This window comes from Mus pahari, chromosome 15, assembly GCF_900095145.1.
Source record: "Mus pahari chromosome 15, PAHARI_EIJ_v1.1, whole genome shotgun sequence".
NCBI classification, from domain to species: Eukaryota; Metazoa; Chordata; class Mammalia; order Rodentia; family Muridae; genus Mus; species Mus pahari.
In genome coordinates, this window is record NC_034604.1 from 19,380,409 (window position 1) to 19,391,164 (window position 10,756).

The window sequence follows — 10,756 nt, forward strand, 5'->3', positions numbered from 1 at the left end:
CATGGTGGCTCATAACCATCCATAACAAGATCTGACGCCCTCTTCTGGAGTGTCTGAAGACAGCTACAGTGTACTTACATATAATAAATAAATAAATATTTAAAAAAAAAAAAAAAAAGAGGAAGAGGAAAGGGGGAAAGGAGGGAGAAAGGGGGAAAGGGGGAGGGAAAGGGAGAAAAAGGGAGAAAGGGGAAGAAGGGGGAAGGGGAGAGAAAGAGGGGAGAAAGGGGGAGAAAAGGGAAAAAGGGGGGGAAGGGAAAAGGGGAAAGGGAGAGGGAAAGGGAAAAGGGAAAAGGGAAAGCTAGCTGTGGACTCTCCCCAGAGCTCCATTATCTGACCACTGCTCTGCTGGCCTCCATCAGGCCTGCCAAACAAGGAGCATCCAGGCCCGCAGAACCAGGAACTGGCAGGTTCATTTCCCCAAACCCCTGCCCATCCCCTGGGACATGCCCAGCTGCCCTAAGATAGCTGGGGTCTCTCCCTGGAGCCCCATTATCTGGCCACTGCTCTGTCAGCCTCCATTAGGCCCTCCAAACAAGGAGCATCCAGGCCTGCTACCCCAAGAATATTCAGTCCAAGACTGCCCACCAGAGACTTGCTGCACAGGAAACATCTCTGTCAGTCCTACCTTCCTGAAATCTACCACCCTAGGAACACCCAGGGACAACCAGATGGCTAATGGCCCCAATAAGGACAAAAACAGCAAGATCCAGGGCAACTTCGCGTCTTCAGAGCAAAGCTGTCCCACTGCAGCAAGCCTTGGATACCCAACACAACTGAAGCAGAAGAAACTTAAATAAATAAATAAAGTGGCCTTAAATCCAATCTTACACGGATAATAGATGCCTTTAAATAAGGAATGAATAAATCCCTCAATGAAATACAAGAAAATACAATTAAACAAGTAGATGTCTTTAAAGAATAAGCTAATAAATCTCTTAAATAAATACAGGAAAATATAATTAAACAGGTAAAAGAATAAATGAATAAAATGAATAAAACTATTCAAGAACTGAAAATGGAGATAGAAGCAATTTTAAAACACAAACACATACACACACACACATACACACGCTGAGGGAATCCTGGAGAAGGAAAACGTAGGGTAGGGAGCAGGAACAACACACAAGGATCACCAACAAAATGCAAGGGATGAAAGAGAAAACCCTCAGGAGTAGAAGATAAGATAGAAGAAACTAATATATCAGTCAAAGAAAACGTAAATCTAAAAATCTTCCTGACACAAAACATTCAGGAAATCTGGGATTCCATAAAGAGACCTAACTTAAGAATAATAGGAATATAACAAGGTGAAGAATCCCAGCTCCAAGGACCAGAAAATATTTTCCACAAAATCATAGAAAAAAAATTCTGCCACTCTAAAGAAAGAAATGCCTATAAACATATAAGAAGCTTACAGAACATCAATTCGATTAGACCAGAAAATAAAATCCTTTTTCTACATAATAATCAAAACACAAAATCTACAGAATGAATGGGAAGCTTAAGTGTTCTTTGGATAATCGGTCAGATGGTGTTTTGTTGGGGCAAACGTGAAGAGACATTTCGCTGAAGCAGACTCAGGAAAGAGGATGTTCTGCTAAAGCAAGCACATGAAAGGACACATGATGAAGGGTTCTTTGTTAACAACACACCTTACATTGCGTAGTTGAGCTGCATTTTTTGGATACCATAGACACACCAAAAAACTTCTGGTGGTGTGCTGCAGTTTCTTGCTGCTTCCAAGGCTAATTGGAGGCATTGCTGAGGCAAAGCATGTGGAGGACACATGATGTTTGAAGGGTATAAATAGAACTCTGCAGAGTGATGGAGACAGAGCTTGCCTTGTTGGTACAGCTAGTTGTGCAACACTTGTGGGTTAGGTTAGCAAACGGTGACAGGACCTAGCAGAGATAGCCAGACCTCAGCCTCAGCTTGAGTCAGCAGGAGGGACCAAGAGGAACACCAGGAGAAGTTCTTGTCTGTGCCTCTCTCAGGGAAGTGAAGATCAGTGAAGACAAGAGCCCCACAAGCCTGCTAACCTGCATACTGAACTGCTGATTTCCAGACAACACAGAAGGGAGTTGCTCCAAAGAACCTTTCTAAACAAGTTCACTTCCCCTGTATCCTTTCTTTTCCACTACCTCTGGTGAGTGGTGGGTTACAAGGAAGTTTAAAGTGTTTAAGAACCACCATTAAAAATAAAGTTTGAAAAAAATAAAGTTACAACAAAACAAAGAATATTAAAAGTTGCAAGGGCAAAGGACCAGGTAACATAAAAGATAGTCCTATCCTAATTATACCAACTTCTCAACAGAGACTCTAAGAGCTAGAAGGCTCTGGACAGATGTCTTACAGCCTCTAGAAAACACAGATGCCAGCCTAGACTACTATACCCAGCAAAACTCTCAATTACCATAGATAGAGAAAATAAGTTATTCCCATATGAAACCAAGTTTAAACAATATCTATTCATAATTCCAGCCCTACAGAAAATACTTGAAGGAAAACTCTAACACAAGGAGGTTAACTACACGCAAGAAAACACAGGAAATGAGTAATTCTATACCAGTGAAACACACACACACACACACAATTACCACCAACATTAAAATAACAGGAATTAACAATCGCTGGTTATTATCTCTCAACATCAATGCACTCATGTCTCCAATAAAAAGACATAAGCTAACAGAATGGATATAAAAACAGGATGCGTCATTCTGCATTCTGTGGCATACAAGAAACACACCTCAGCAATAAAGGTAAACATTACCTCACAGTAAGGGGCTGGAAAAAAAAAGTTTTGCAAGCAAACAAACCCAAGAAAAAAGCTGGAGTAACCATTATAATATCTAATAAAATAGACTTTCAACCAAAATTAATTTAAAAAAAAAAAAGACGGGAAAGAATACTTCATACTTATGAAAGGAAAAATCTACCAAGATGACATCACAATTCTGAAAATATATGCCCCAAGGGCAAGGGCATCCACATTTGTAAAAGAAACAAACATGACTAAACCTTAAACTGCACATCGAACCCAACACATTAATAGTGAGAGATTTCAACACCCTGTTCTCACCAATGGACAGGTCATCTAGACAGAAACTAAACAGAAATAATGAAACTAACAGATAGCTATAGAGCCTTTCATCAAACACAAAAGAATATACCTTCTCAGCACCTCAGGAACTCTTTTCCAATTTTGACCATAGAATTGGTCACAAAGCAAGCCTCAACAGATACAAAAGAATTAAATAACTCCTTGTATCTTATCAGACCACCATGGATTAAAGTTGGGCTTCAATAACAGAAACAACAGAAAGCCTACAATCTAATGGAAGCAAAACAACTCTCTACTCGATGATCACGGGGTCAGAGAAGAAATAAAGAAAGAAACTAAAGACTTTCTAGAATTCAATGAAAACAAAGGTACAGCACACCCAACCACATGGGACACAAAAAAATCAGTGCTAAGAGGAAAAGTTCATAGCACTCGGTGCCTTCATAAAGAAATTAGAGAGTTCTCACATTAGCAGTTTAAAAGTATATTGAAGGCTCTAGGGAAAAAAAGAAGCAAAATTCCCAAGAGGAGTAGATGGCAGGAAATAAACTCAGGGCTGAAATCAATCAATTAGAAACAAAGAGAACAGCCTGGTGTGGTGGCACATGCCTTTAATCCCAGCACTCGGGAGGCAGAGGCAGGCGGATTTCTGAGTTCAAGGCCAGCCTGGTCTACAGAGTAAGTTCCAGGACAACCAAGGCTACAAAGAGAAACCCTGTCTCGAAAAACCAAAAAAAAAGAAAAAAAAAAAAAAGAAAAGAAAAGAAACAAAGAGAACAATACAAAGAATCAACAAAACCAAGAGCTGGTTCTTTGAGAAAATCAACAAGATAGACAAACCCTTAGCCAAACTAACTAAAAGTCAGAAAGACAGTACCCAAATTAACAAAATCAGAAATGAAAAAGGAGACATAACAATTAGGCACTGAGGAAATTCAAAGAAAAATTAGGTCTTACCTCAAATGCATATAGCCACAAAATTGGAAAATCTAATTGAAATGGATGATTTTCTAGATAGGTACCACTTTTACCAAAGTTAAATCAAGACCAAGTAAGCTATTCAAACAGTCATATAACTCCTAAGGAAATACAATCAGTCATTAAAAGTCTCTCAACCAAAAAAAGCCCAAGGCCGGATGGTTTTAGCACAGAATTCTATCAGCCTTAAGAGAAGAGCCAATACCAAATTTTCTCAAACTACTTCACAAGATAGAAACAGAAGAAACATTGCCAAACTCATTCTGTGAGGCTACAGTAACTCTAATACAAAAACCACACAGACTCAACAAAGAAAGAGAACTGCAGACCAATTTCCCTTGTGGGCATTGGTACAAGAATACTCAATAAAAATACTCGCTAAGCAAATCCAAGAACACATGAAAAACATCACTCATCATGATCAAGTAGGCTTTATCCCAAAGATACAGGAGTGGTCCGATATATGAAAATCCATCAACATAATCCACCATATAAACAAACTGAAAGAAAAAAAATCACATGGTCATCTCACGAGATGCTGAAAATGCCTTTGACAAAATCCAACCCCCTTCATGCTAAAAGTCTTGGAGAGATCAGGGATTTAAAAGAAACAAACATAACTAAACCTTAAACTGCACATGGAACCACACACATTAATAGTGAGAGACTTCAACACCTTGTTCTCACCAATGGACAGGTCATCTAGACAGAAACTAAACAGAAATAATGAAACTAACCAAGGTTATGAATCAATGGACCTAACAGATATCTTAAGAAGTTATGGTGCATGCCTAAATGTAATAAAATCAATATACAGCAAGCCAATAGTCAACACTAAACTGAATGAAGAGAAACTTAAAACAATTCCACTAGAGCCAGGGAAAACACAAGGCAGCCCACTCTCTCCCTATCTATTCAGCATAGTACTTGAAGTTCTAGCTACAGCAATAAGACAACTAAAGGAGATCAGGGGGAGACAAATTGGAAAGGAAGAAGACAAAGTATCACTATTTGCAGATGATGTGATGGTATACAGGAATGACCCCAAAAATACTACCAGAGAAATCCTACAACTGATAAACACCTTCAAAAAAGTAACTGAATACAAAAACAACTAAAAAAAAAAATCAGTAGCCCTCCTTTATATAAATTAAATATGGGCTGATAAATAAATTATGGAAACGACACCCTTTACAATAGCCACAAATAATATAAAATATCTTAGTGTAACTTTAACCAAGCAAATAAAAGATCTATATGACAAAAACTTCAAATATCTAAAAAAAAAAAAATGAGGGGAAGATATAAGAAGACAGAGGGATTTCCCATGCTCGTGGATATGTAGGATGAACATAGTAAAAATGGCTGTCTTACCAAAAGCAGTCTACAGATTCAATGCAATTCTCATAAAAATTTCAACACAATTCTGTACAGTCCTTGGAAAAGCAATTCTCAACTTCATATAGAAAAACACACACACAAAAAAACCTCAAGATAGCTAAAACATCCTGTACAATAAAAGAGCTCCTGGAGGTATCACCATCCCTGACTTCAAGCTGTACTACAGAATAATAGTAATAAAAACTGCATAATGTTTCCATAAAAACAGATGGGTTGATCAATGGAATAGAATCAAAGGTTGAAATAAATCCACATACTTATGGACACTTGGTATTTACAAAAGAATACAAAACCATCCAGTGGAAAAAATGAAATCGTCAACAAATGGTGCTTTTCTAACTGAATATCTGAATGTAGAAGAATGCAAATAAAATCATATCTATCACTCTGCACAAAATTCAAGTCCAAGTAGATCAACGACCTCAAGATAAAACCAGACACTAAGACAAGTATAAGAAAAAGTGGGGAACTGCCTTGAATGTATTGGAGACAACTTACTGTATAAAACACTATTAGCTCAGGCACAATTATAAAATGGGACCTCATGAAACTGAAAAGCTTTTGCAAGGCTAAGGATACCATCAGTAGGACAAAATGGCAACCTACAGAATGGCAAAAGACCTTCCCCCAACCCTACATCCAACAGAGGATTAATATCCAAAATATATAAAGAACTCAAGAAGTTAGACACCAATAAACCAAATACCCCAATTTAAAAATGGGGTAAAGAGCTAAACAAAGAAGTCTCAACAGAGGAATTTCGAATGGCCAAGAAACACTTAAAGAAATGTTCAGAATCCTTAAGCATCAGGGAAATGCAAATCAAAATGATTCTGAGATTCCAGCTTACATCTGTCAGAATGGCACATGCTGGCCAGCATTTGGAACAAGAGGAACACTCCTCCATTGCTTGTGGGAATGCAAACTTGTACAATCATGTAGGAAATCAATTTGGCAGTTTCTCAGAAAATCTGGAATAATTCTACCTCAAGACTCAGCTATACCATTCCTGGGCATATACACAAAAGATGCCCCACTCTACCACAGAACACTTGCTCAGATATTTTCATAGCAACTTTATTCGAAATAGCCAGAAACTGGAAACAACCTAGATGTTCCTCAACTGAAGAATGGATATACAAAATGTGGTGCATCTATATAATGGAATACTATTCAGTTATTCAAAATGAAGGCATCATGAAATTTGCAAGCAAATGGATGGAACTTGAGAGTATCATCCTGAGTGAGACAGCACAGACCCAGAAAAACACATATGGTATGTACTCACTTGTAAGTGGACATTAGTCATAAAGTGGCAGCATAACCATGATGCAATCCGCAGACCCAAAGAAACTGGGTAATAAGGAGGGCCCAAGTGAGGATGTGTGAATCTCACTCAGAAGGGGAAAATACTCATCAGAGGTGGATGGAGAGAAGGAACTGGGTAGCAGAGCAGGTAAAGAGGGGTATGGGGGGATCAATCAGATGTTGGGGGAGGAGGCCTGAGATGGTGGGTGACTCCAAAAAACAGCATTTTCCAAACACAACATGATACACATATGAGCTCCCAGAGACAGTGACAGCATGTACAAAGGCACAGTACGCAGCATGTGCTGTGACCTATTGTAAAGGGAGGTAAAACCTGGTCTACAGAGTAAGTTCCAGGACAGCCAGGGCTATACAGAGAAACCCTGTCTCGAAAAACAAAAACAAAAACAAAAAACAAAACATTCCATCCTTCAGGAAAGCTCACTTAAGCTCAGTAAGTAAACAATTCAATACCTTCAGGAAGACCTTCAAACTGACCGGCTTCTCTACACAGGGGGACTCCATGTTCTCTTCTGTCTCTTTTCCCCTCTCCCTCATTCTGTGTGTGTGTGTGTGTGTGTGTGTGTGTGTGTGTGTGTGTGTGTGTGTGTGTGTTACANACAAANAAAATCCAAAAAAAAAAAAAAAATCAAGTTAAAATCTGGGAAGCATGAAAGACTGCATAGAAATCCCAGAAATCCAGGAATGCTACCATTCTAAAATACTTTCTTCACTCCCATTTATCTATTTACTTATTTCTTTATGCCTAGCATATAGAGGAAGTTATTTTACCCAAATTGTATCATTCCAGATACACAAAGTTCAAAATTTCTCAATCTTGTGTATGCATTTAGGAGCTATCACATAATGGATGGTACCACTGAACTAAAATCTGCCTAACTGTTGACTGTGTCTGGGAGTTTTGATGACCTCTCTATAGTTTTTAAATCCACTGCCCTCTCTTGGGGTTTGAGAAGCCAAGGAGGCACTATATCTGTAATCTGAAGTCTCTAGAGGTCAGGGTCACATGTGTTGTACTTGGTCCCACCTGTGCAGGCTGGAGCTCATTAGTATTAAACAACATGTTGCCAACTTGGCTTTTACCCAGAATAAGTCTGACTTGGCTTCAAAACTAACACTAAACCATGAAGATCCCCACCCAGCAGGAATGTCGTTCTGATAGTGACGCCCCTCTGAGTGGCTGCTGTAAGCATGCTTCTCTCTTCAGGAAACAAATCCATGTTGTGGCATGCCCAAAATCTCTAACCTTAGAAGAAAGAAAATTAGCATACACAATAAGGAGTTCCAAATTAGACTTGGGGGAATCTCAATAGAAACATATTCCGTGCATTCTGTAGTCACTTGTTTCCCGTCCTAATTAGGAGACAAAATTGCATGTGTGCTCATAAGCAGTGAACAGAATAGAAGGTTTGAAGGTCAGGAAACACATGGCAGGGTGGCAATCAGGTTGGTGTAGGTAAGACTCCCCCCCACACACACACACAGGGCTTGTTCCCCATCCTTTGTTCTTCTTTCAGGGAGCTCAGCCAAATCCCCAGAGCCACATGTAGCAGCTGGATGTCCCAGAAGGTCAGGGGGGCATCGTTTCTAATTGCTTGATGCAGAATTAGAGGGAGGTAAACATTTTCTAAATGGTAAAGGCAAGAATTCGTCTGAGGGTGGAGCTCGGTGTGCTATTAAAGCGGTGCTTTAAGTGGCGCGTGAGTAGTACTTCCCGGGGATAGCCACGGTCTCAGGAAGCTCCTCTCAGGGCTGTCAGTTCGGGTATGCTCAAGTGTGATACATTTCTTTTTTATTTTACCACTTACATTCCATATTCTAAATAAAACTGCTATTTATTTATTCTGAATTATAATTTGGAGATTAATCTTACTCTTCCTGCCTTAATGCTGCAGTAGACACACAGTGCTGCATCTATGGTCTCCAATGTGTTCCTTAGCTGAAACAAATAAAGGAAGTTTGTACTTTAAAAGCTCTATCCTAGAAGTTGGCAAGGTGGTTCAGGTGGGAAAGTGCTTGTCATGTAATCCTGGAACCTGAGTTCCGTTTCTGAAGCCACGTAAAGACGGAAGGAGAGAACCGAGTCCATAAAGTTGGCCTCTAACTTCAACAGGAGCACCATAGCACACACAAATCCATACCCACACAGCACACACACAACAGTGATAATTTAAAAAAAAAATTAAGAAAAATTACCATTTCAAAAGTACTAATGATAGACGACAAAGCAGTATAAAGGGAGAAAGAAGAGAGGATGGTGAAATCTATACATGATGAAAGCAGACTGGGCGGGGCAGGAACTGTTGGGCAAGAGGAAGGGAGCCAGTAAACAGGTCTTTTACACCATCAGCCCCTCACACTTCCGGTGGTTAAATTTGGTGGTGGGTGGGGTCTCTGTGCGTCAAGAAGACTACAATTGTGTGTCCTACAGCTTAAGCGTCAGGTCCCACAGGTCAAAGGCCCAGTCTCAGAAGACTATGTCCCACTTCAGATCCAACGGCGTAAAAGAGCAAGTCTAATGCTATGTATAGAAGAAATGTCACGATGAAACCATTTCTCTACATGCCAACCAAAACTTACTTTTAAAATATGTAAACAATGGTAGCTTGAAAACTTGGTGACNTACAAATGCCGTGTGTCTGTGTGTATCTGATATGCCTACCAAAAAAAAAAACTCATAATAAACTTATACTAAGGTCATTTTAATAAGTAAATGCAACTGTTAAGTTACAAAATAATAACATGCATCAAAGAAGATTTGTATAGAAAAGGCATAGGATGTCCTCTCTCCCTGGGTTTNTGTCTGAGAGCCATGTTGTAGCCTGATGACATGCATATGTTCATGGCCTATGCTGTGGTCTAAGTCCATGTTCATGTCTNAGGGCCAGGCTGCCCCTGGGGACCAATACTATTGTGAGTGCCCTGCGCTGCCACCTGAGACTGTAGTGGTAACCAGATAGGGGCTGCTGCGGAGGGCCATGCCTGGGTCTGTGGCCTTAAAGTCTGGGTCTGTGCTGAAGGTCACGGCCTGAGCTACCACTGAGGGCCACACAGATGTCTGTGGTCTGTGCTGCAACCTGAATCCATGCTGATGTCCAAAGGCAATGTTGTTGCTGGGCACCTCATCGGTGTGGGTNGCCTGCATTGCTACTTTGGTCCATGGTGATGTCCTGGCCTACCTGTGCTGCCTCTGAGGACCATGTCTGGGTCTGTGGTCTTATTCTAGCTGGGTCTGTGTTGATGTCTGTGGCCTATGTTGCCACTGAATGCCAGTTGGATGTCTGCGGTTTATGCTGCTGCCGGAAGCCACATTGATGTCTGTGATCCCAGCTGCATCCGGGGGCCCTTGACCCAGTCCTTGGCTCTACTGCAACCAGGAGTCCTGCTGGTGATCTTGCTAAGGCCAGAAACCATATGGAAGTCCATAATCCCTGTTCCTGAGATGCACGAGGACAAAATAAGCTACTTACATGGTGATATCAATAACTGCAGACACACAGTTGAGAAAGGGGAAGATGTCTGTAACAACCCCTACCTCCACCACCACCCCGTCCCCAAAATAGTAACAGCCCAGACCAGAAGTCATCAAAGAGAAATCTTAAAAACTGTGATGGGATACTGGGGTGTTGCCCTCTGCAGTGGATGATTACTTCAGGGAGGGAGACAGGGGGAGAGACTCAGCTCTATTTAGGGGACAGGGCACCTCAGTGAGTGTACAGATAAAACCAATTGGGAGAGTTAAGTGTCCGGGGTGGGGACAGGGAAGGACTGGGAATCGAATGTGATAGAGATAAATGATGTGGAATCCCCAAAAGAATTAATAAAAAATATTATGTTGGGGGGAAAAGCACAGAAAGGAAAATAATTCAAATCAAGACTTTTATGTCCCCCTTTTATGCATTCATCTGTTTATTCAACAGTACTTATTTGGCGTCTGTCATACTCAGACAGAGCTCTGCACTCTCTGATAGAGCAGGGAGC